This window comes from Phalacrocorax aristotelis, chromosome 2 (genome assembly GCF_949628215.1).
Source record: "Phalacrocorax aristotelis chromosome 2, bGulAri2.1, whole genome shotgun sequence".
Taxonomy (NCBI): domain Eukaryota; kingdom Metazoa; phylum Chordata; class Aves; order Suliformes; family Phalacrocoracidae; genus Phalacrocorax; species Phalacrocorax aristotelis.
Window position 1 is genome coordinate 136249162 of NC_134277.1, and position 22785 is coordinate 136271946.

Consider the following 22785-nt stretch of genomic DNA (forward strand, 5'->3'; position numbering starts at 1 on the left):
GTACCATAAAAAGCAATATAAACTGAAATATTGGTATCTGAAATTCTCTTCCTGATCGTGGTGATGTTATAAAGATGTATCAATGGTGACAAAGGGTTGTGGCTGTCTCCAAATCTGGATGAAGGTCTCGGTTTTCCTAGGGCTCATGTTAACCATGCACATAAAAGTACATGTATTTATTGGAGCTTCCTATGTTTAATTTTTTAAAAAGGGCTGGTCGTATTAGTTTCACCACAAACTCCACCAGAGCTTCAGTTTCAATTTTATAATTTATTTTCTAAATTAGACAATGCAACAGTGAGTTTAAAATAGCCTGCCGCTTGTGTGCATCGCTATTGTCTGCTAGTGATCTTGTCCCCATCTCAAAGGCCAATATGTATTCTGCTGATGAGCTAAAAATTTGCTTTTGGAGAATGATTAAAGGCTTCAGTTTTATAAAAGAGAATTCCTTCAAAATGAGATGCAAACAGATTTAGAAAGCAGTGGCATTATAAGCAAGAGAAGTCAGAAATTAGCTTGAATGCTTACATCTTGACATTTCAGCTTTTAGGTAGCCAGAACTAGAATTGCTGGCTTATCCGCTTCCGTTTTCCAACTGTAGAGTAGATGTGCTATAACTGCTGGAAGGGAAAAACTTGAGGTTTATAATGTACATTGACATTAGTACTAGCAATACATTCTGCAGAGAAAATACCAAACACTTACACCAAGGGATTAAAAAGTGCCTTTAGAGATTGAAGTCCTCACGTGTGTTGCAGTGAAATGATGTTATCTTTTTAGCTTCCTACAGCCACAATGCAGTTTGGCACAACAGACCCAGGCTGGGCGTAAGCGAGATGAGGCTAGTAGTCAGGAGCCGCCCAGCTCTAACCCTAGCTCTGACACAAACTGCCCAGCCTACGCTAAGGGGCTTTGAGATAGCAGGTGAGTTCTCTTGAATGACACCAAGGTGGTGGTGGGCATAGCTAATGCCAGCAGAGAGCTCCTATTGCCCAAATGAACAGGGAGAACATCAAGCTGCAAGAGTCACGGCTATGCTGCAGCTACCTCCTCCCGAGTAGCATCGACTCACCCTTCTCGATAGGTTAAGCTCATGTAAAGTGCTGGGAACAGGAGCAGCTCAGACAGGAATACATCGCTCATTCTGCTCTGCTTGTTCTGGGGAGAGGCTGCCAGTAACTTTTGCAGACACTAGGGTAAAGCAACCTCTTCTCCTGCACCCTCTTAAGATCCTAGAGAAGCAGTTTGCTGCTGCCTTAATTCTCTACTGGAGCCTATGCTTCATTGTCAAAGAAAGGAGTGCTTGGCAGCATCAGCAGGCCTACCTGTACCAACTAAAACTGGAGAGCACCCACAGACCCCAGTCCATATTCTGGCTTCTTTGGTGAGCACGCATGTGTAGAAGGCGTTGCTGCCAGTATTCACTGCTGCCATTACCTGTGCAGTAGGCAAAAATGCATTGCAGTGAGACTTGCTCAGTTCAACCCCCGGGCAGAGGTTAATGCAACCGATTCACAAATATCACAGGAGTTTTAAGAGGATTCATCAGGGGATGCTACGGTACATTCAGTGATGCTTTAGTCTCACTCCACTTTATTGCAACAGCTTAGAGGCAGGCATGGGTATCATGACTCAGCTTACAAGATGGTAACTTCTTAAACATACAGTCACCATAAACGTCACTGTGCGTGACTGTGTGTATGTGTCTGCATAGGTAAATCCTTTTAGCACCAGAAAGGAGACACTAAAAGGCAGGAGACAACTTTGCATGCATCAGCTTTTTTTTATTTCCCCCTTGTATTATCACAGAGATCTAGATTTATTGCATCTGTTTCTAAAGAAATGAAAACCCTATTATTTTTGCATCTAGTCCTTATCACATTTCACAGACTCATAGAATGGTGGGGGTTGGAAGGGACCTCTGGAGATCATCTTGTCCAACCCCCCTTGCTTGACCAGGCACACCCAAGGCAGGGGGCACAGGAATGCATCCGGGCGGGTTTTGAATGTCTCCAGGGAAGGAGACTCCACAGCCTCCCTGGGCAGCCTGTGCCACTGCTCTGGCACCCTCACAGGAAAGAAGTTTCTCCTCATATTCAGGTGGAACTTCTTGTGTTCCAACTTGAGCCCATTGCTCCTTGGCCTGTCATTGGGCACTATTGAAAAGAGCTTAGTCACATTGTCCTGACACCCACCCTTTAGATATTTACAGGTATTGATGAGATGCCCCCTCAGTCTTCTCTTCTCCAGGCTGGACAAACCCAAGCCTCTCAGCCTTACAGCTATTTAAGTTACTTAATGCACTGTGTTGCTATATTTTAAATAGTAATAATTTATCTTCTCATTTTTCACTCACCTGCAAAATCTTCTACTTTCACTATTTATTCAGATGTGTTAAATATTTTCAGTACTCCAGCATGGCAATGTGCTAAAAGTATTTTTTTTAACCTCTAAACAATTCAACTAACTAATATTTTCCAGGAGGATATGTAAATATCCATGGATTTTCTAAATACTCTGTCTCAAAATCCTCACAAATATGACACATGATGTTAAAACTGGCAGCTCTTCTTCAATGAAACAACTCTGCCTGTCTGCTTGGGGTTAACATGCCCTAGTTCATGTTCTTTAGGAAAGGTACGGTCAAATAAGAAGCCAGAGCTTTATCCTAAAAAAGAAGAACACTAATGGAGGAAAACATCTTTGGTAACATGTTTTATCGGTTTTAATCCACTCAACCCAGAGGTAGTTGAAACAGTCCCCGAGCATACGGGCTGACCCATGCTGTAGCTCAGGCCTGTGCAGCATCGCGGCTGCGTAACACCGCGCAGGAAAGCGTGAATCTGCCACGCTGGTTTTAGCCGCTGCAGAACTGCACTGAGACCCAACGACACCGCCAGCCTGGCCCCTCCTGCAGTGAATTTACGCCACTCCTGAGCACGGTCGTTCCTCCCCATGAGCCATTTCTGGCACATTCTCTGTCCTGATTGCAAAGTACAGTACGGTACGTTGCTTGTGGCTATTGACTTGTATCAAGATTTTAGTATTGTGGCTGGGAGGCTCAAGAAGGTTGGCCAAATCCAGGCTAGTTACAAGTATTTTTGTGCTCAGCACTCAATGGTTTACTTCTGGTTTTTATGTTTCTGTGCATGCTGTCACAGACACAATTTACTTTTCTCATGCACGGGGAATGACAGTCCTGCTTTAAATGACAAGAAGCATGTGGGTTTGTGTGCCAAATGCCATGGCTCTACAGCATAACCATGTTAAGCACAGACCAGTCCATATGTTTTTTTTTTTTTAATGTGGCTTTAGACTGGAGGACAACAAACAATACCTGAAATCATATGGCACTAGATCAATGGAGCAAATGGAAAACAATAACTGATTTAGCAATGACAATTACATCCCCAAACTTTCTCTTCTAATGGATTTGAAGTGGTTTAATGCTTTGGGTTCTGTGCCTCCAAAAGTTTCATCTATATTGTGTGCCTTAAAACAGGCCTAGTGGAGCCGTAGTCTAAGAGCTGCATGGCACACAGCTTTCTGTAATCTTTTTCTGCCTCAGTTGTGCTGGTGACAAACATAATGTAGGCTTAACTCCTTTCACTTGGTTTTGAGTTCCCACCTTGTTTTTTAGGCTCTTAGTGTCTGACACCAAATAAAAATCACGCCAATACACAATGTTGTCAGAATCACAAAATGGAGTTGGGAGATACAAACCTCTATTTCGGACCGTAGCAGAGCACTCTAGGCACCAAAACTGCTGTGAGCACATGAGATCCTATGTAAAATAGAAAATAAACGTAACTGGGATCAGGCTGAGGGAAAATCTCTATCCATTCCAGCAATTTTCCTGAATGCGATAGATTGCAATGTATTTTTTCCCATTTGTACCTCCGGAAAAGCGAGGGAAAGAATCCTACTAGGCTATTTCATCTGAGGGAGTGGAAATTCACTGTGTACACTTGGATGAAAGTTTTTACTTTCAAATTCTGTACAGAATTTGTACAGGATGTGTAGCCAGAACTGTAAGAGCAGTAACAGAAACAGTTCCTGAATAAATGAGGCCAGTCAGGCTGGAGGGACTGGAGGTGATTGTACTGCCTTGTCAAACTGGTTAGGGAGGAGGGTGCAGCATAGCAGAGGGCAGCCACCAGAGAACGAACATCTCAAGGGGGAAAAGGCCACATATCAGTGAGCTGTGGAGTCACACTTCAGAGATTTAGTACAAGTGGGAGCTGCAAGTATTTAGAATTAGAAAACTACCTTCATCTTCCGCAAGCCTCGTTCTGCATGAGTGGTGGGTTTTGGTTGGATGCCGGTAGCCTTTTTGGCCTGCTCTCATTATAAATCACTGTTCAGGAACTGTTGGCTTGGTGGTAGAGCACATGGACTCATGTACTAACTGCAGTTTTCTTACTTCTGGCTAGAACATAATATTTTGATAGAACAATTAACACAGATACCTACTGTTCTCACCTTGCAACAAACCATCCACCACATACTGCTTCTGAACTCTCCGTCTTGTTTAAGTAATGCACAACAGGGAGGTGCCAACTTCGTGGGTTTTGTTGCAGCTCATTCTGTAATAGATTTTTCTTCTCAATATTTGAGTTGCAGGAATTGAGGGCTTGCAATAGAACAGAACTTTTCTAAAGAAAAAATGAAAGAAGCCCTACAGCTTGCATAGTGCTTGGAAAATGTGAGTCAGGTCCATCCCCTAGCTCAGAAACCAGAAAGCAAATAAAAGAACCCAACAATGTTGCCCAAAATAAAAAATCACAGTGTGGGGGCACCTGACTGGGAGGGCATGGGGGAGAAGTTCTTAATTTTTTTTTAATCCTCAAGCTTGGCACATCTGCCAGAAACTAGACAAACAAATCATTATTGGAGTCAGGAAAGGGCAAGCTAATGTAAAACAGGCTGAGACATAAATTAGTAGTCACAATAATCTGTCACAGGTGAGTGCTTCTCAGAGAAGTGACTTGAAAAGCCAAACAAACCTTCTACTGAAATCCTGCGAGTGTGTTTATCCAACCACTTCATTTTAATCTAAGAATCAGTGACAGCTACTATGAAAAATGTGTATAGAGAAATATAAACATTGCAAACTGTTATAAAATTTACTAGTAACTTCCTTCTGTGGCTTCTCTGCCATTGTAGTGCCTGTGTTACTACGTGCAGCACTGAGCAGTCACAGCAAGTCAGGCCTCTCTAAACCAGAAGGTATGAAAACCTTAAGCATTGCTTTTTCTTTTTAAATTCCAATGTTTTATGGAATGCAATTTCTTCTTTTATTTGCAACCAGTAGAATTATCAATGGCAAAGAAAATAAAAGGTGGAATTCCTGCATAATCTTGACTCCAACCACAGAATTTATGGTTTTATGGGGAAAGAAACACCCAAGGTGCAAGACTAAGGATAAAACAATGACAGCTGGTAACAAGCAAATGCACTCATCTTCTAAATGCTTTCATACTCACAGCAACTGCTAAAGCCAGCTTTGCCAAAACTTATCAGGCAATGTCATATTACTTCTTTACATTTGTTCCTTGGGTTAGCGCTGACTTGTAACATTCCCACCTCAAGGTGGTATGTTAGGGTAAAGACGAGGATCATACGAACACTGAGGAAACTGTTAAGCAGATGTCAGAATCACTGGCCCAAATCGACAGATATTTAACACCACTAACTTCAACCAAATGAGTAGACCTAACTGAGCACACACAGAAATATGCTCTCTGAAAATAACTGAATGGAGGCTATTTGTGGAGTGCTTGAGGAGCATTATGACAGCATGTTTGTTCTTACAGTTCAGCCAGCCTTAATCGTCATCTCACATTTCTCACTTTGGATTACAACTGTTTAAAAAATTACTCCTGTCTGAAGTGCTGTTAAAGTTGGAAAATGAATATTCAGCCCTTGTTTCATGAGAAGTACTGCCTGCTCAGGCTCACGTTGATTTGATCAGAACTGGATGAATTGTGGAAGGTAGAGCTGAAACAATGGTCTTAGGGGCTTTCTTGAATCTTTGTAATATGGGCTGGTTGGGTATAACAACAAAGCAGGTTTATTTGATGGCTGAACAGTCTTAAGACAGCTAAATAGCTTAGACAGCAAATCTTTATTTAGATTTAATTGCAGCAGAATCTAATTAACAGTTGTATATTAAAGACTTGAGAGTCTCTGATCTCGTTGAAAATCACCAATACTGCCAAAACTACAAACTCATAAAAACTATGAGACCGATTTACATTGTGAGACTTTTGCACTGAAGTAATGTATGCAATTTCTTCAGAAGGAAAATAACAGCTGTCATTACAACCCAACAAAACCAAAAGTGATTTAAAGGGCCGAATCTGGGAGAAAGCGTGAACTATTAGAACTAGTAATGAAGAGACTTGCCTAGTGTAAGCAGCAGACTACTTAAGTATCAGTTAGATACTGCAAAGTTTCAGAGATTCTCATGCTATCGTAAGGAGGAATCTAGGAAACATATTTATACTTTAACTACAGAGTTATAATGGCAAAACTGTGCCCCTAGCATGGGCGAGTGCAGCTCTGCTCTGCCTGGCTGCCAAATGACGGGGTGGGCCTGTAGCACAGGGCTCCAGGTAACGCAAGGCTATAGCTTATTTCTCACATTTCTCTGGAGCAGTTACAGACACTCTTCGTTATTCTTGATCTGATGTGCATACAGGGGAAAAAGAGAAGTTGCAATACTCCACGGAAAAGGATGGAAGCAAGAGCTAAGGTCACCTACAATAATGGTTTTAAGTCTCTCCTCCCTTTGAAATCCCCAGCTGCTGCATGATTTCCATCAGGAGAAAGTTTAGAAGTAAAGACAAAAAAAAAGCATGGGACTTTTTTTCTTTTGTTTATCATCCTTTCCTTCCTACTCCTCCACTGTAGATGAGTAACTTCCCCTTCAGTCCTCGGGAGGACTGACGGTACAGCATGGCCCCCAACTGTTTCAGGAATGGCTCTTTATTTTGCTAGGAGAAACTTGCCCGGATGCAGAACCTGCAACCCACGCGCAGCCTCCCTACTGTGTCTGTCTTAGATGCTGCTACTGACCACATGTAGAATGTAGAAGCAAAGCCTACAGTTTCCCTTTTGCAGGCAAAATGGTACCAGAACAGGACAAAGACCTGCAACTTCTCCTCTTCTGAACCATAAGCTCTTTAGATCTGAAAAGGACATCTGACCATGACTGCTGTACTAGCAAGAGAAATCCTGCACTAGTCCGCTTACCTGCCTGGCTTCCCTCTGCTCTGGCAAACGACAGCATCTGCCTAGGTTCCACCACGTGGTTCTAGGGCGCGTAGATCCCTATATAAAGCTCAAAACAAAAACATGCCAATATTCAATGCAATTCAGGCAAAGTCAAATAGTTGTTTCATATGTGACCCCAACAACCTTTTGGTGAGCGGTGAGATGCAGCTGTACTCTGATACTACAGAAACTGAGAAGTCGGAAGTCCCTACAGGTTAATAAGAGCATGCAAAATGCAAACTCATTTTTTTCCCTTCTGCATGGAGTTCTGATGTGTTTTCTGCATCTCTGAATTTCTTTTTTTTTTTTTTTTTTTTTGGTCCAGAGCAGCTGGGAATATTAGCCCTCCAGAAACAAGTTTTGCAGGAAAATCTAATTACAAACACTGTATTTCAACCCAGAGCACATTTTACAGCCCACTTTGAAAAGAAAGCTACTAGTTACAGTGCTATAATGTTATTACCGACGTTATAATGGGGATTTTGTGTCTGACTTGACTCCTATCTCGCCACTCTATCAGATTGGTTGGCTTTTGCAAAGTCTGATTAAGCATTAACTCAAAGCATAAATCCTAAGGAATTTTCCTAGTCACTTTGACATTTTCTAGTTTGCTGCCATGCATAAAAACCTCATTCTACAAAATCCTATGCTGTCGCTTTTGTGAATGAATGCAAAACACTCTTGGAGCCATGGTAAATACAGACTTTTTAATAGAGACATGTAATTTATTCCAGCTGCATAACTTCTCCTCTATTACTGTGTCCTTTATTTTCCTAATCAAACCACCTGTTGTTGCAGATAAATAGCTAAAACTACTATCTGCCTGTTTTATGTTTAGGGTCCAAAGAGGACATAACAACAAGATGGTCGTTCAGTCTGTATTCTCCAAACAGATAACTAAATTCAATATCCAAATGAAAGACAAATGTTCAGTTGGACAGAAAAGCAGCTGAAGCAGTTTGGTAGACTGCATTCCTAGTGGAAAGAAAGTCCTCTGCCTTTAAAATCTAGGCTGTTCTCACAGTTAGGAACACACCCTTAGGAAACAGCAAACAGATTCTCCCAAATACGGGGAACTGCATGCAGTTTCCAAATAAGGAATTCTCCATCAAGTCTTAAACAAAGGAAATAATCCTCTTTTCCTACTGTAAATCAAATGGATCATTTTTCCCCTAAAAAGACTTCCATATACTTTCCTAGATGAACACATTCACTTCAGCACTTTGAAGTTCCTATGCTTTCAGTTTTGTTTTTCAAAAGGATATAGAAATGATGTCTCAAGTTCCAGTAGGCAGACGTGTTTCTCTAGCTGCTTTATACTCTCTGCTCCAATTGATTTGGGAGAGCCTGTCTGCAGAGGCAAAATGAAAAGCATTTTTTTTTAAAATACAAAGTATCTTTCTGAAGTCTGTAGAGAATATGTTCATATGACAAATATTTGTTACTGCTCCCAGAACGAAGGGACCAAACCCAGATGTGTATAACTCGTTTAGGAAAGGAAAAAAAAAAGCCTTAACAACTGTCTAATCTGCTTTTGCTGTGTTGCCCTTTTGCTGAGTAACAGGCTTCAGGAACTGCTGAGTAACAGGCTTCAGGAACTGCTTATAATCAAGGTCAAAGATTGCTACACTCGAATGGATTTTAAAAACGCCTTTGAGCCAGCAGCTGACCTGCCCTTGCCTCCCAGTCCCAGCAAAGGCACCTCTACCTCTGCGTTACTTGCAACACTAGCTTGTGAGCTCCTGGACAGAACTGACAATGTCATTTACATGCAAGTCTACAGTTTCTGTCTGGAATTCTGATTTTTCTCCTATACTAGTGCTTTGTATCAAGTTCTTACTTGCAACTTTCTAAGAGCTGTTTTAGCCCACAGGCAGACCTCTCAATTAGTGTTGCAAGATCTCCCAGTAAAATCAGGACCTAATTATTAGTGATTTTTTCCCCCTCTGAGAAGCTGGTAAGCAATCAGATTTAGTGGGAGCATGGCCTCTGAGCAGCCTACACCCTAAATAGCTTCCCGATACCCTTGTGGGCAGCAGTGGCTGCTAGCTGCTCCAGCCAGCTCGTTCCCTGGAAGGTGCCAGCAGGCCTCCTAGTGACGCGCCCCCAGAGCTGGCTTCAAGAACACATACAGGGTTAGGCCCTATAAAGAGGGCAACGCAGCTGGAATTTCCATGTGTATCCATCTGATGCTCACTTTCCACCTCAGACCAACGTTTTTCTGCTCCAGCAGAGACTGGAGTTCCTCAGACATTTTCTCTGGTAACAACTGCACAATCAATAAAAGGAATACTGGGAGGAGTGAAGAGGTTGTTTTAGCTTTAAGGAAATAATGCCCTCATTTCATAAAGTTTCCTCTTCTACTTGGAGAGAGGGGAAAGGTGGGGAGGCGTAGGAGAAGAGATTCACACATCTCCTGTTTCACTCCTCTACGACACAATGGAGCGAGTCCGTTCTACATCCGGCCTTAAATTGCGTGCTGGACAAAACCCACCCCAGGCACAGCTGCTCAGTTACGCTCGCTCTCTCACTCTCTCTCTCAGCTATGTTCAGCCCTGGGAAGGCTCTCTCTTGCCAGGCATGTACTTGCCTCCTCCTCCTCCCACCCACCCACCCGAGTTTCCCTGGCAAGCTGTGTCTTAGCCTTGCTCCAGCCCTTAGGATGTCTCCACCTACCACTTCCTGCTATGAAAACCCTTTAGATTTATACCACATCTGCTAACTTGTATAATGAGACACCAGTGCTGAGCTGCATCACCTCTCAAAGGCACAGATGGGGGAAGGGACGCAGAAGTGACTTAATGTCCCTTGGCAGCTCTTTTTCTGCTTAGATTCTAGGGAATCTGCACACATCAAGAACTGAGTCTGTTTTAGCACCCCTTGAATTCCTTTTGTTCATCCCAGCAGCCCTGCAGCACATAAGTCCACAGCAAATGCTCCCTGTACAGCAACTACTGTGTGGGAGTATTTATCACTGTCCTCAAGATATAACGATTCTCCTACTATGGTTGCGGTCCTTCGTGATTCTTCCGCTGCAATAACCTGGCCTCGTTGTGATCCTTAGTAACTGTCATGGCCTTTATGCCATTCCCTTGTGCATAACGCGCGTACAAATACACAGCTCTAGCCTAGCCCGGTGTGGAAGGGTGCAAAGGCTTTTCAGACAGAGAGAATTCAGGAGAAGGGGCAGGAAGATGAGAGCTGTACAGCTCTGTGCAGACTAGGCAAAGAGCTGCAAAGGGCCTCCTCAGTCCTTTGGGAGGAGATGTCCCACAGGAAGGTCAGCAAGAGAGAGGAGTGTGCTTCAGACTCCCTCTTGACAACTTTTTTTTGTGGAAGAGGGAGTGAATTAGTTCAACACATCATTATTTAGGAGGTGGCTTGTTCTGTTTGCTCCATTCCAAGTTATTAAAAATGGAAATACCAAAAATTAAATCAATTTTCCAGAATCTCACTCCATCAGAGACTGAAAGGAAACAAACATTTTTACATTTTATTTCTAGCTGGGATGCCATCTAATGTTGCAAAACTGTAACATTTGGGCTGTAAATGCGTCAGGAAACTTGAAAGAAAACTACTTCCACTGGATCTTAAATCATAGAAACACATCTATTACTCTGAATTTCTCACCCTGTACAAAAATGAGCTTTGATGCTTTTAAATTCAGCTTTTCTTGATTTACCTCATAATATCATAGCAGGAAAGGGTTCATAAATATTGGGTATTATACCCCAAATAGTGTCTAAACAATGAATGTCAAGATTCCTAAAGAAAAAAACTGTAGCTTTATCACAGTAGGCAGCAGGGACAGAAGAGACAGAGACAGAGAGAAACAAAGAAAGAAGGTCATTTATTAAAAGCTGAACATTCTACAGAAGCAAATATATGACTACATTTCTAATAATGTAACTCTCAGGAACTGTGCGCTATGAATCCTTTTGAACCTCTCCAGACTCATGTGTGGAATGCAATATGTGCCGGAGGCCCAAAACAAAGAACGCATACAAATATTTTAAGGAATTAGTTTCAAATACTATAGGATTCCTGCATGTAGTGTAAATTATTCTGACTGCAATTTCAAGACTCTTTATGCCTGAGATGAATAAAAGCAAGTTTCCTATATTCCCAGAATACAGGAATATAGCTATGAAATGAGTGCTGTCCATCCAAATAAAGGGCATGCGAGATTCTGCTTGACTGCATGATAAATTAGGCCTTTCTCTCCTTACTTACCAATATTCTTATATTAGAAAAACCTCAGTGCTGACCAAAAGCAAGGGTTGCTTTTTTTCCCCCACAAGAGACCAACAGTTATAACATTTCCTATCCAACCCACACTTCTATCCCTTGTTTCCTGGAGACTATTAGAGTCCCCACCACACCAGCCCAATTGTCATGATAATAAAAACTATGCCCTGTTCAGCTTCTGAAAGACAAAACAGGATCCAAATCCAGGAAAGGGTTCATGGATGTGAATCAGTTAGGGAGACTTCCTCCACTCCAGAGAGTTAAGTAAGATCCTGAGCCTCAAAGATTTAGATGTCTAACTTGTATTTAAAGGTACCTAATTACCTCTAAGAATCTGAGCCTAAGTCCCTTGGGGTTAACTTGTGGCTCTCTCCTTAGCATTTCCTACAGCTGTTTCAGAAAGATGCCTCTTCAGTTTGCTGATGCTAGGCATTTCAGGAGGGAGCAGGTCTCTTGTTTCAAACCTGTGAATGCTATTTAGGTATCAGAGCAGTTAAAAGCTAAGATGCCTCAAAGGAACTGCTGTCACCTTCTAAATCCCCATCATGAATTTAGCTCTCATTCCCACTGACCTGACTTTGCACACACCCGAAACCCACCTACCAGCCCTTCTCCTTAAGCTTTCCACCTTCTATATGCTTAAATTCAACAACGGCTTCCACAAGCCCTGTATAACATGCTGCCTTCCTCTAAGAAGCAGCAGGCTTTTTCTTCCCTCTCCTGCTTTGCAACATCCTTGCTTTGGAATCCATCCAGTAAGCTCCTTAAGCACATGGAGTCACAAGTACTTAGCACAGAAGGGTATTACATAAATAATAATAATAATATAGTTAATAGCCCATAAATGAAACCTTAAGGGGCTTCTAATCTTCACATGTGCTTGGAAAGCAACTTTCTGAAACTATTTAATTTGGGTGAGAGTTCTTAGCAGCAACATAATAAGCAAAATATCAAACAAGTTCGTACAATTACATAGCCAAGTGGGCTCCAGCACAAGGCAATATGTGTATATAGTTCGGCTGTGGCAAGAGCGTTACCCATCCCCGGATTCCTGAAGTTGATTTTTAAACAAAGTTTGCAGGGAACGTGTGGGATGTGTTACTCTTCTGAGCTACTCACTTGAAACTGGGTGCCAGGTTGGAGGATTGAATAATTTTGGAAGCAGTTGATTTCTTTAAATTCCCTGAAACAAGAAATTACATAATGTATGCAGTTACGCACATGCTAGCAATACACTGTTGATGCCTATATTTAATGGTCTTGATTTTTCAAAGTTAAATGACGTCATACATAATTTCAACAACCCTGGTGTTTGTAAGAACATTTTGTTCTCTGTTTTCATGGAGGATTTCAGTACCAAAATTGAGAGCAAAATGAGCAGAGTTAACAGTGCTGCTAGAGTTTCTGGTCTTACTCTCATCTGACTGAAATGTTGCTTATGTACAAAAACCAGAGGTATCCTTGAACGCTTTTTGCGTCAGACCAATTTGACTACATCATCCCCCCGCTGCTCAGCAGTGGGACCTTCAAAGAGACACTCATCACTGAGTTTTCCATGAAATACACTTATTTTAGTAAAAACTTGAATGGTTTAGAGTATTGGTCTGCACTTGGAAAAGAGTAGTTCTGGAAACCTGCACACCCAGAAGTGGCTCAGACACAGGCCCTCTCCCTGACACAGCTTGTGGCTGTGTGTCGGCCGATACGTTCCAGTTCTAGCACCTGACTCTGCAGCAGGTCCTGGAAGCCACCTGCATGTTTTCCACAGGGACATGGAAATCTCCTGGGGAAAATCAGCCTCCCCTTGGAAAAAAGCCATCATTGCTAGCCTACCCAGGGATGGGGAAAACCATTGGCTTGGAAACTGAGGCATGGAGGTAGCCCTCAGGGCTGCGTCCCTCTCACAGGCCATCCCCAGAGCTTGTGTGTGGGGTAACAGAAGATCCTGTGGGGCGCGAAACAGATTTGCCCGTATCGCCTCTCCGATTCCCTCAAGATTTCCCTCCTGGCTCCCTGGAGAGGCCTCCGGGGAGTTGACAGGGCCGGGCCGCTTCGGCCCGGCCCGCCGTCATTCCCGCCCTCTCCCGCCCAGCAGCGGGAAGGAGGACACCGCGCCAACTTAACGGCCGCTGCCGCCATGGAAACACGATCTCCCTCAGCGGGGCGGCGGCTTCCCGCCGCCCCCTCGCCTCGTCCCGCTGAGGGGCTCGGAGCCCAAAACGCAGCGTCATGGGGTTTCCTTCGCGACGCAGTGCTGTTTTAGGGGAAAAAAAAGTCACAGTCCAAATTTAGTCAGCACACCACTTGTTATATTTATTTAACAACCTAGGAAAGCGGCAGCGGGCCGAGCTGGTGGGGACATTTTTCCTGGCTGAAAGGGGAGGAATTGTACTTGGGACGGGGGGGCAGAAAAGGCGCTGACGGGAAGCAGCGCTGAAGAGAGGGTGGCGGCCCGGGAAGGCGGGCGGGAGCTGACAGGGCGGGAGGAGGCTGTGGAATAGCGGGGGCTGGAAGGGGCGGCTGTGGTGGTCGGGAGAGGTCGGGCGGGATCTCGGGTAGGCAGATGGTGCTGCCATTCTCCTCCTCCAGCGGCTGGAGGGACCAGAGTACGGAGTGTGCAGCCTGCGCGGAGGGAGGTGGTGTGGGGTGGGGAGGCAGAGAGTGAAGCCAGAGGGTAAACCAGGGTTCCTGAGCAAGGCAAGGAGAAAAAAATACAGTGGGTTGAAGGGGAGGAATTTAAGGTTTGCCTGGGAAGAGCAAAGGCAGCAAGGCTACACTTCATCAGCTGCCATTCCCCTCGAATGGTGGGGGGGGGGGCCCATCGCCCCTCAGGGTGCCGACTGACCGCGCAGCCCAGGTGGCCCAAGGGCCGGCTGCGGCCAGAGTGCTGCTGCGCGACCCTCTGCCTTGCTCAGTCACTCCTCACCCCTTGCGCTGCCCTCTGCTAATCCTGCCCCAAACCAGGGCGAGGAAGCAGAGTGGTGGAGGGATTGGTCACTGCTGCAGAGTTGAGGGGAATGGGATGTTCCCTCCTGCTACACAAGCTGGGCTGGAACCGTGGAGTTGCACCCATGGCTTACTATTCCTCTGCTGTCAACAAGTAACAGTGAGAAACCATCAAGCCCCTGCACTGCTCATCTGAATAAAACATGGCAAATTACTTCTGATAGAGGTTAATCCTCCAGCTCAAATGGGAGAAGGGCATGTTGTGGAGTAACAGTGTTCATCAAGCCTGCTGATGATCATGCAGTAACATACATGAATTCAGATGATGGGATGAGTAACCTCTCTTTGCTTTTAATACAACCTGCAAATTTATGCTGCAGGACTCAAATTTATCCTTCTCCTGCATATATTCATCATATTACAGGTTTCAGTGGCATGATCATGTGTCTTTTTTCCACAGGATGCCTCTCTTCCTCTGCATGAGGTGGATGGTGCTCTGGGGATGGGTCATAGCTGGGCACTGGAGGGGGATGTTATCCAGCTGGCTCCTGTTGCAGCTTTGCAGGAACTGGAACATGTATAGTGAGCGACATGAGGGAGGTGGGATGGTCTCAGGAGCCAGGTAGTTAAACGTCACTTAGCAGAACTGCAGTCTTGCTTTGCCTGCGTAGCAGAGCTGCTACACAATGAGCAACTTAAACTCCAGCATGCTGGCCCCTGCAGGTATGTGCTCCATTGCTCCGATGTCCAACCTGCACTGTCACAGCTACAGCTGAGATCACCAGATTTCCAGCCTGAATAATGAGAGTGAAAAAAACAATGCTAAGCAGTCTGAAAAAGTAAGCAAAACAAAAGTTGTAGGCATCTCGGACTAAGAATCCAAAGTAGTGTCCCTTGTTCATATTCTTTACTGTCCCTAAGGTTTAGTTAAATGAACATTTCCTGTGATATCAAACGTAGATTCTGTTTCCCCATATCACACCTGCCTGTACGCTGTTCCCTGCCCCTGCACAGCAGCTACCAGCTCTCCAAATGCACTAATGCACTAATTCATGGGCCTGCAGTGCATATGATTTACAGGCCAGTCTCCTAAACGATTGCATCAGCACGAGGCAGTGGCCTGTGCTGCAAGAGTGGGTGGGACCGGGCAGCTGGAGGTGGGAGCCAAGAGAGGGAGAACTTCTCTGACTGCTTTTGCCAGGGGAAGGAACTTTCATATAACTACACCCCGAGATCCCCATCACTCAAGTAGTAATGATGGTGTGAAAACTTGCTCCTCACCTCTGAAAGGTGTGTAACAATGTGTACGTTAATGCTGGTGGGTTACTCTACCCTCTGAGCCCCTGAACAACACCGATGAAATAAATCTCTGTGCAGAGCAGAGTTGGGACAACATTTGTCAAATAAGGACGCACAAGCACAGGCAGAACAGAGGAGAGATCAAATTATTGACCAGGCACTCACCGAGTGGTCACTGGCTGTCCTGCTCACCAAATGATGCCAGAACCCCACAGGAAAGAACCCACCCTAGAACATCACGTGTAAGTAAAGACTGCATCCTCGCATGGTTGTGCAAGGGGCTAAGCGAAGAGCACGGCTCTTAACCCAGCATTTGACTCAAATACTAATTTCCTTTGAGATACTCTGTTTATCCAAAAATATCTCTCTTCCCATTTAGATCTGGTCAGGATGGCTGTTACTCTGTTTCAACCTGCCTGTGACACCCGGGAGGGTGCTGCAGACTGCGAGCAGTGTCCTGGTGCCCGAGAAGTGGCAACAAGCTGGTAGGGACTCTTGAGAGCTGCCCGCTGCAGGGGCAGGCCAGCCCAGTGTAGCCCTTCTGCCTCTCTGAGCTGGGCAGGGACTGCTGTGTTCTTTTCCTCTCACTGAAAGCAGCCTGTGAGCTGTGAGCTGGGCAGCCTCATCCGGCTGCGCAGGTGGAGGGAGAGTCTGCATTCCCTTGGGAAAGGCAGGCTCCGGGATACATTATTGATTTGCCAGGGGAGTCTCTTGCCGGAGGGTAGAGAGAGAACAGGGCAGCTGGGCCCTGTGAGAGGATGGTTTACCCCACCAGAGGTCAATACGCTTCAGCAGACCGGGGAGCAAGCACTGGCGAAGGCAGAAGTTAGAAGGCAGAAGTTTCCTGTGTTCACTTTGGCTTATGGAAAACAGAGACAAGGAAATAGGTTTAAGGGCTATGGATATAAGGAGGGGAATAACCTCTTTATTTACAGAGAAGCGCCGCCCATCCAGCAGTGACAGTTTTTTTAAAGACTGTTTTAAGGTTGTCTCTAGAGGAGGAAATGGTGACTGGTGAGGGTGGGGAATCTAGAGAGTTTAGTGCATGTTTGTTGCGTTACTTTTGGTTTGAAATAAGGGCAGCTTCAGGGATGAGTGGCCAAGTTCCCAAGCCAGTATTTTGTGGTTTTACAATCACACTTTCAAAAACGTTTTCTCCTTCCTGTTGCTGTGCGGAAGATCCACCAAAATAGCCCTGAAGATTGCCAGCACACCAGGCAAAAGAAAAAAAAGTATTGCTAATAGCATCTGTTTTGCAGTTTGTGTGACATATAACACCAGCAGACAAACAGGTTTGAAATGCAAGTGTGTTTTCTATTGTTTGTAATTTGACAGTGACTCTTTAAGAACATAACATTGCGTCCAGAGTTTATTTTACAGTTCCCAGTAAATAAGAGTTAGGCTGCCAGGCATGGTTGCTTTGGGGTTTTTTAGTTGTTCCTAAAATCATGGTCTAAAAACTCCTAAAATGCAGTTTGTACTGTTGCATGTTTTTGAAACGACTTGTTCATTGCATCCCCACAACATTCCATACTCTGCTTTACTGTTGCACATTTGCCTGTATTCGAAGAAATCGTATTTCATAACTTTGTTCTCTTTAGTAAGAAAATATGAAGAGCACTTCCCCCTTTTTTTTTAAAATAACTTTGATACAAAAATAATGAGCTGCTGGGCACAAACAGTGACTCCTAAGTGACTGTTCATGCTGATAGCATGCCTCTTGGGATGGCTTTGGCCCATGCAGCTAGTACTCCCCAGGCAATGCCCAGGCACAAGCCAGAAACCATTCCCAGTAGGCAATGTGGGGACTTGTTTTAGGAGAGGAGGAGAATGCTGCTCCACAGACACAAGCTGGGCAGTGCTGCTGGCCCTTAGAGTCAGAGGGCAGGCCCTGAACCTGTTTGGGTTGCTAATACAGGTGTAACCAAAATGATCTATAAAGGAGGCAATTCCCCATTTCCAAGTGGAAGGCTGAGGAGCAAATGGCGAGGTGAAGCAGCCAGGGCAAGCAATGGGAGATCTTGGGATACAGCACAAACCTTCTTTTTATGAAGCTTCAGGGCCATAAATTCACACTGTTGCTGTTTCAGGTTTTGGTAATCAGGTAGCTGGTATAAAGCGCTGCCACAAACCCAGCTTCATTAAGTACCTAGCTGTCTTAAACCTTTCCTGTGTAATGGACCTGGTCCTATGCGGAATCTGTTAGGAGGATCTCGAGCCAGTGGAACATGTAGGGTGCATGGATCTGCTTGCTTGGTTTCTTTATTGAATGGGTAGTGATTTTACGCAACAAAATGCAGATTTGTATCACAGTTCAGCTGCATCAGATGAAAAAATGTGCATTTCCTCTAGGATGTGAAATATGAGCTACAAGGTAAAGGGAGAAAGCAGCTGAATAAAATTTGTATTTTCTTCTCCTACTAGAAGTCTGTAACCTTTGGCAGCAAGTGTTGTGTCAGCTGGGTGTGCTCGCGCCTCAGACATTACGGCTGAGCCTGCCAACGTTTGTCTGTGAGAGACCGACATCAGTTTGAAGGAGAAGGGAGCTGTCAGGAACCTGTCTCCTTCAGCATGCTGCTTCAGGTAGTCAACCACTAAACTTAGGGATACAGCAGTTGTAAAACAACAAAATAAATTCCAGCTTTCCTTCCCCTCCCTCCCCAAACCCCCTGGGTTCTCCCTAAATAATGTCTGTGGTCACCTATTTGGGTTACTTGCAAAGTTTCCACTTACTACAGTCATTTGGTAGGAATGAGTGTGTTCCTTCAGTGCTTTGTGGTAATAAGAGCAGAAATAGGGAATGGGAAAAAGACCACAGGAAAGTAGAGGCCTTGCCTAGTACTGCTCTTTTACCAAGTAGCCTGAGTAGAGAATCAGGGAAAAGCCAGGCAGTACTTCACCCTGAGCTATCATGTCAGTTAAGACTGGAAGCAATTACTGACAGCTTCACAGGGTTAAGACCACATTTAGGGCTTGATGAGTTTGTTCAGGCAAGAAGGCTGTCTAGGCAGTAATCGCCAATCCCTTTTAATTTGCCTGATTCACAAGTTGCCACATCTGAAAACAGTGAAGTCCGGTTAAGCTTGGAAAAAGAACAAGGGGACATACATGCACCTTAAAACTACCTTCCTTAAAAACAAGACAGCAAATGCAAGTCCTCATTTCTAAAGCAGCTCTGTTTTAAAATCCCTGAGGTATTGCTCCTCTCTCCTCCTGTTAGGCTGTATGAATACCTGGGGAGTTTTAAGTCACAGAGACTTTCACTGGAGTGAGTGTCTTGCTGACTTGAAGCTTCGTTAGTAGTCTGATGCCCCGAAACTGCTGTCTGTAGAAGAGCAGGTGGGCTATGCAGTTGGTAAGCCTTCAAAATCAAATAACAAGCTCACCTGCTACATACTTAAGACTGGTCTTTTTTAACTTAGGAAAGACACAAATGTTAAGGAAAAGGTTATACGTGTGCATACAATAGAGGAGAGCAATTTCCAGCACAAAGTTGGATGTATGTGGAATCACAATGTGCTAATCCAGACTTCTTGGTCTCATTAGAATGCGCTGAATTCATATACTCCTTTGTTTTATGAGTCTGAAATTTCCAAAGGTGCCTCTGGGATTTAGGTATTCAATATTCACTGGTACCAGGGTGCTTAAATACAGTAATCAGAAGTACAGACTTACTGCGAGGACACAAAGAGAAGAGCTAAGTGACTTTGAGAAATAATTTTTTCACCAAAAGTGATGCCAGAGTGTGCTCCCAGCTCCCCTAAAGTGGCCATAGCTGTGCACCATTTCAGTGAGAGTGGCGTCCTCGAACAACTCCAGCCATTGCGCTTTTGTAAATTGCCTTTTAAAGGTTCTACGTTTTCCTTATCAGCGTGGAGGAGACAAGCCTCTTTTGAAATGTTTGTTGAACCTACTCTGTCTTACAGGAGGGGCATCCTGGCTTGATCCAAAGACATCCACAAGGCTTCTGAAATGAGCTGTCGCTGCTTTTGCATCGCTCTTAACTGGAGGGCTTTCTGTGCTTGGCATGGCAAGTGTCAGAAGCCTCTGACCTACACGAGCCCACAACCACATAAATGTGTATTTCCCTTTTTACTTCAGTCTTCAGAACTGTGGAATACAGAAAAATGGTTACATTTCCCCAAACAATTCTGGTAATCAACTATGAGAACAGTAGAAAAATCTGTATGTGAACTTAAAATCTTACGGAAAATTCAAGTGGATTTTTGTATAGCATAGCTAGTAAATAGCTAAAAATACACCGCATCTTTGGAACTTCACGTGAAAACCACTTCTAAAAGAAAACATCCCTGTTTCTCTTTTTTCTCAGTTCCTGGGGTACTTGCCACAGCTTGTGTTTTGTGTGGTGAAATTGGCATATTAGGCACTGAACTGAAAGAAGCAAAGTGATAGAACCTAGAACCTGTCCTTCGTTTATAATTTTTATTTGCTTGCCATATTTATTTGCCTTTCAGGCCTGAGTTGATACTGTCTGTTCTTTAGAGAAATAGCACTCCTTTACATGCCCAAGCCACCAGCCCCTTGGAACAGACCATGTTTTAGACACTACTAACCTCTCCTGTCCCACTTTTAAAAGGCTGGTGGGCTGAACTTGTCAAACTGTTTCTGTGGACTCTTATTATGTGTAAGGGGAGCAGCAGGAAGGGAAGATGTGAATGTGGTAGACGGATGAACTACAGCGCACAGTAGTGTACTCAACCGATATAGAAGATGGCTGCAGGAGTACAGTGCTGGTTTTGGCTCGGGTAGAATTAATTTTCTTCACACTAGCTAGTATGGGGCTGTGTTTTGGATTTGTGCTGGAAACAGTGTTGATAACACAAGGGTGTTTTAGGTATTGCTGAGCAGTGCTTGCACAGTCGAGTCAAGGCCTTTCCTGCTTCTCACACCCCCCACCAGCGAGTGGGCTGGGGGTGCAGAAAGAGTTGGGAGGGGACACACCTGGGACAGCTGACCCCAACTGACCAAAAGGATATTCCACACCATATGACGTCATGCGCAGCTGAGGGAAGCAGAAGGAAGGGGGGGTTGTCCAGAGTGATGCCATTGTCTTCCCAAGTAACCGTTATGTGTGATGAAGCTCTGCTTTCCTGGAGATGCCTGAACACCTGCCTGCCGGTGGGAAGTAGTGAACGAGTTCCTTGTTTTGCTTGTGCACGTGGCTTTTGCTTTACCTATTACACTGTCTTTATCTCAACCCAGGAGTTTTCTCACTTTTACTCTCCTGGTTCTCTCCCCCATCCCACTGAGAGGGAGTGAGCGAGCGGCTGCATGGGGCTTGGTTGCTGACTGGGGTTAAAACATGACAAGTACAGAAAAGTTGAAGAAAGGAAAAGACAGAAGAACATTTTAAGACACTTTCAGCAAAGCAATTGTGTGTCTATTTTATGGTGCTGTGTTTTGTGGCAGTGCTTTACAGAGTTTATGAGGAAGACCTTTAAAAAGCCTTGGCCTCCACCTCACTCATTTATGTTGCCATCTAAGCCAAACATTTCACTGGCTTCCCTCCTTTTTTAATGTATTGGGAAGTTCCTCCTTCCCTTCCCTTCCCTTCCCTTTTTCTCTACACAAGATGCTCATTATCTCTCCACAACTTTCTAGTCCTTTTCCCTTCCATGCCAGGGACTGTCTGATCATGTCTCTCAGACAACTTGAAGTTACTTTAGAAAATACTACGTTAAAATTCCTCCAATTTTGAAGCATCTCTTGTTACAGTTCCCTCGACTTTACATTGATAGATCAAAGAAGCGGACACCATTGCCCGCTTAAGGTAAAACATCTCCACTGCATCTAGGCACAGCTCTGCGATGAGCACAGACTATGTGATCTTTCGTTTGTTCTTTTCCTGTGGCTGCTGTCCCTACAAGCCCATTCTTCAATCTCCTACCTCAGCTTGTGCCAAAAGTAAGATCCAGTTCTTGAGCTATAGCGAAGTGCACTACAAGGGCTCAGCAGTTTATCTTTACAGCAGGCCAACAAGCACCGGCCTTACAAAAAGTAGGCTCAACAAAAGGGTGCCTCCTGTTTTACCTTGCTGTGTTCCAGCTCCCAAGCCCTCAGCCTGCACAGCAGGTTGTGTAAACAGGGACCTCACCTGGCTCGCTCACCTGTGAATGTGCTGTAAGACAAGGGCAGCATGAATACACTGCCGTAGGTTGCCCCTTTACGTGCTGCGTCAGTGTGCAATGAAAGCATGTGCGCAATCCTAGGTCTGCAAGAGGGAAGGATGCTTCCTAGCAGGGCGTGTTACAGCAGAGTAGACATCTTCTGCCTCACTGCACAGTCTGGCATTGGGCTAGAGCTTTGTTGCTGTTGTGGTTATCATTCTTTATAGCAACTTCAGCCTGAGTTTACCTCAGTGAAAGCTGCAGGTGTTTTGCCGAACAAGTAAGAAATCAGAACACTTAAGTTCTAACATTTCAACACTATGTTTTGGTCTCAAGTTCAGGATAAAGACTGAAAAATATGACCCCCACCTCCCCAATGAAATATTTAGTAATGTTCTCACTTGGAAAGTTTCATTTTGACATTTTCCAGTTCAAAACAGTTCATATCGGCTTTGTTTCACTTGGAGATGTATACTCAGGGGTAGTTTTAGTGCCTGTGCTTTATAGACCTCAGGATCTGTATGCCATTCAACACAATCAAGGTGGTCCTTGGGCAATGTTCCCTTCCACGCAGAGAACAGAGTGCGCTAAGGGAAAAAACACCTTGACAAGAAGAAGCATCCTACAGAGGAAAATGGATTATCTCAGACTGCATCTCCCAGAAATGTCTTGTGGGGCTTAGGTACAAACAGGTTGCTACCAAACTGATCCAGTTTGTTTCCAGTGTGTTCCAGCAAGCAATGTTTGAATTAAGATGATTGGTTCACTGATCAAATGCTTCAGTTTTCTAAGAAAAAAAATTATTACCTTCTTCATAGTTGCATTTTCTTATAAAAAGTGTTTTGGTGCGAGTTTTAAAGCAACGGCAAAACTTAATATATTTTTA

General features: G+C 44.3%; 1 long non-coding RNA gene across 1 annotated transcript; it reads right to left on the reverse strand.

Moving 5' to 3' along the window:
- Positions 1-540: 540 nt before the first annotated feature.
- Positions 541-12712, reverse strand: LOC142053517 (uncharacterized). The gene is made up of 6 exons (XR_012659244.1): positions 12646-12712; positions 7258-8629; positions 4483-4586; positions 3724-3784; positions 1326-1437; positions 541-620 (listed from the first exon to the last, which is right to left on the reverse strand). It is a non-coding gene; the product is annotated as an uncharacterized LOC142053517 (long non-coding RNA).
- Positions 12713-22785: the final 10073 nt, after the last annotated feature.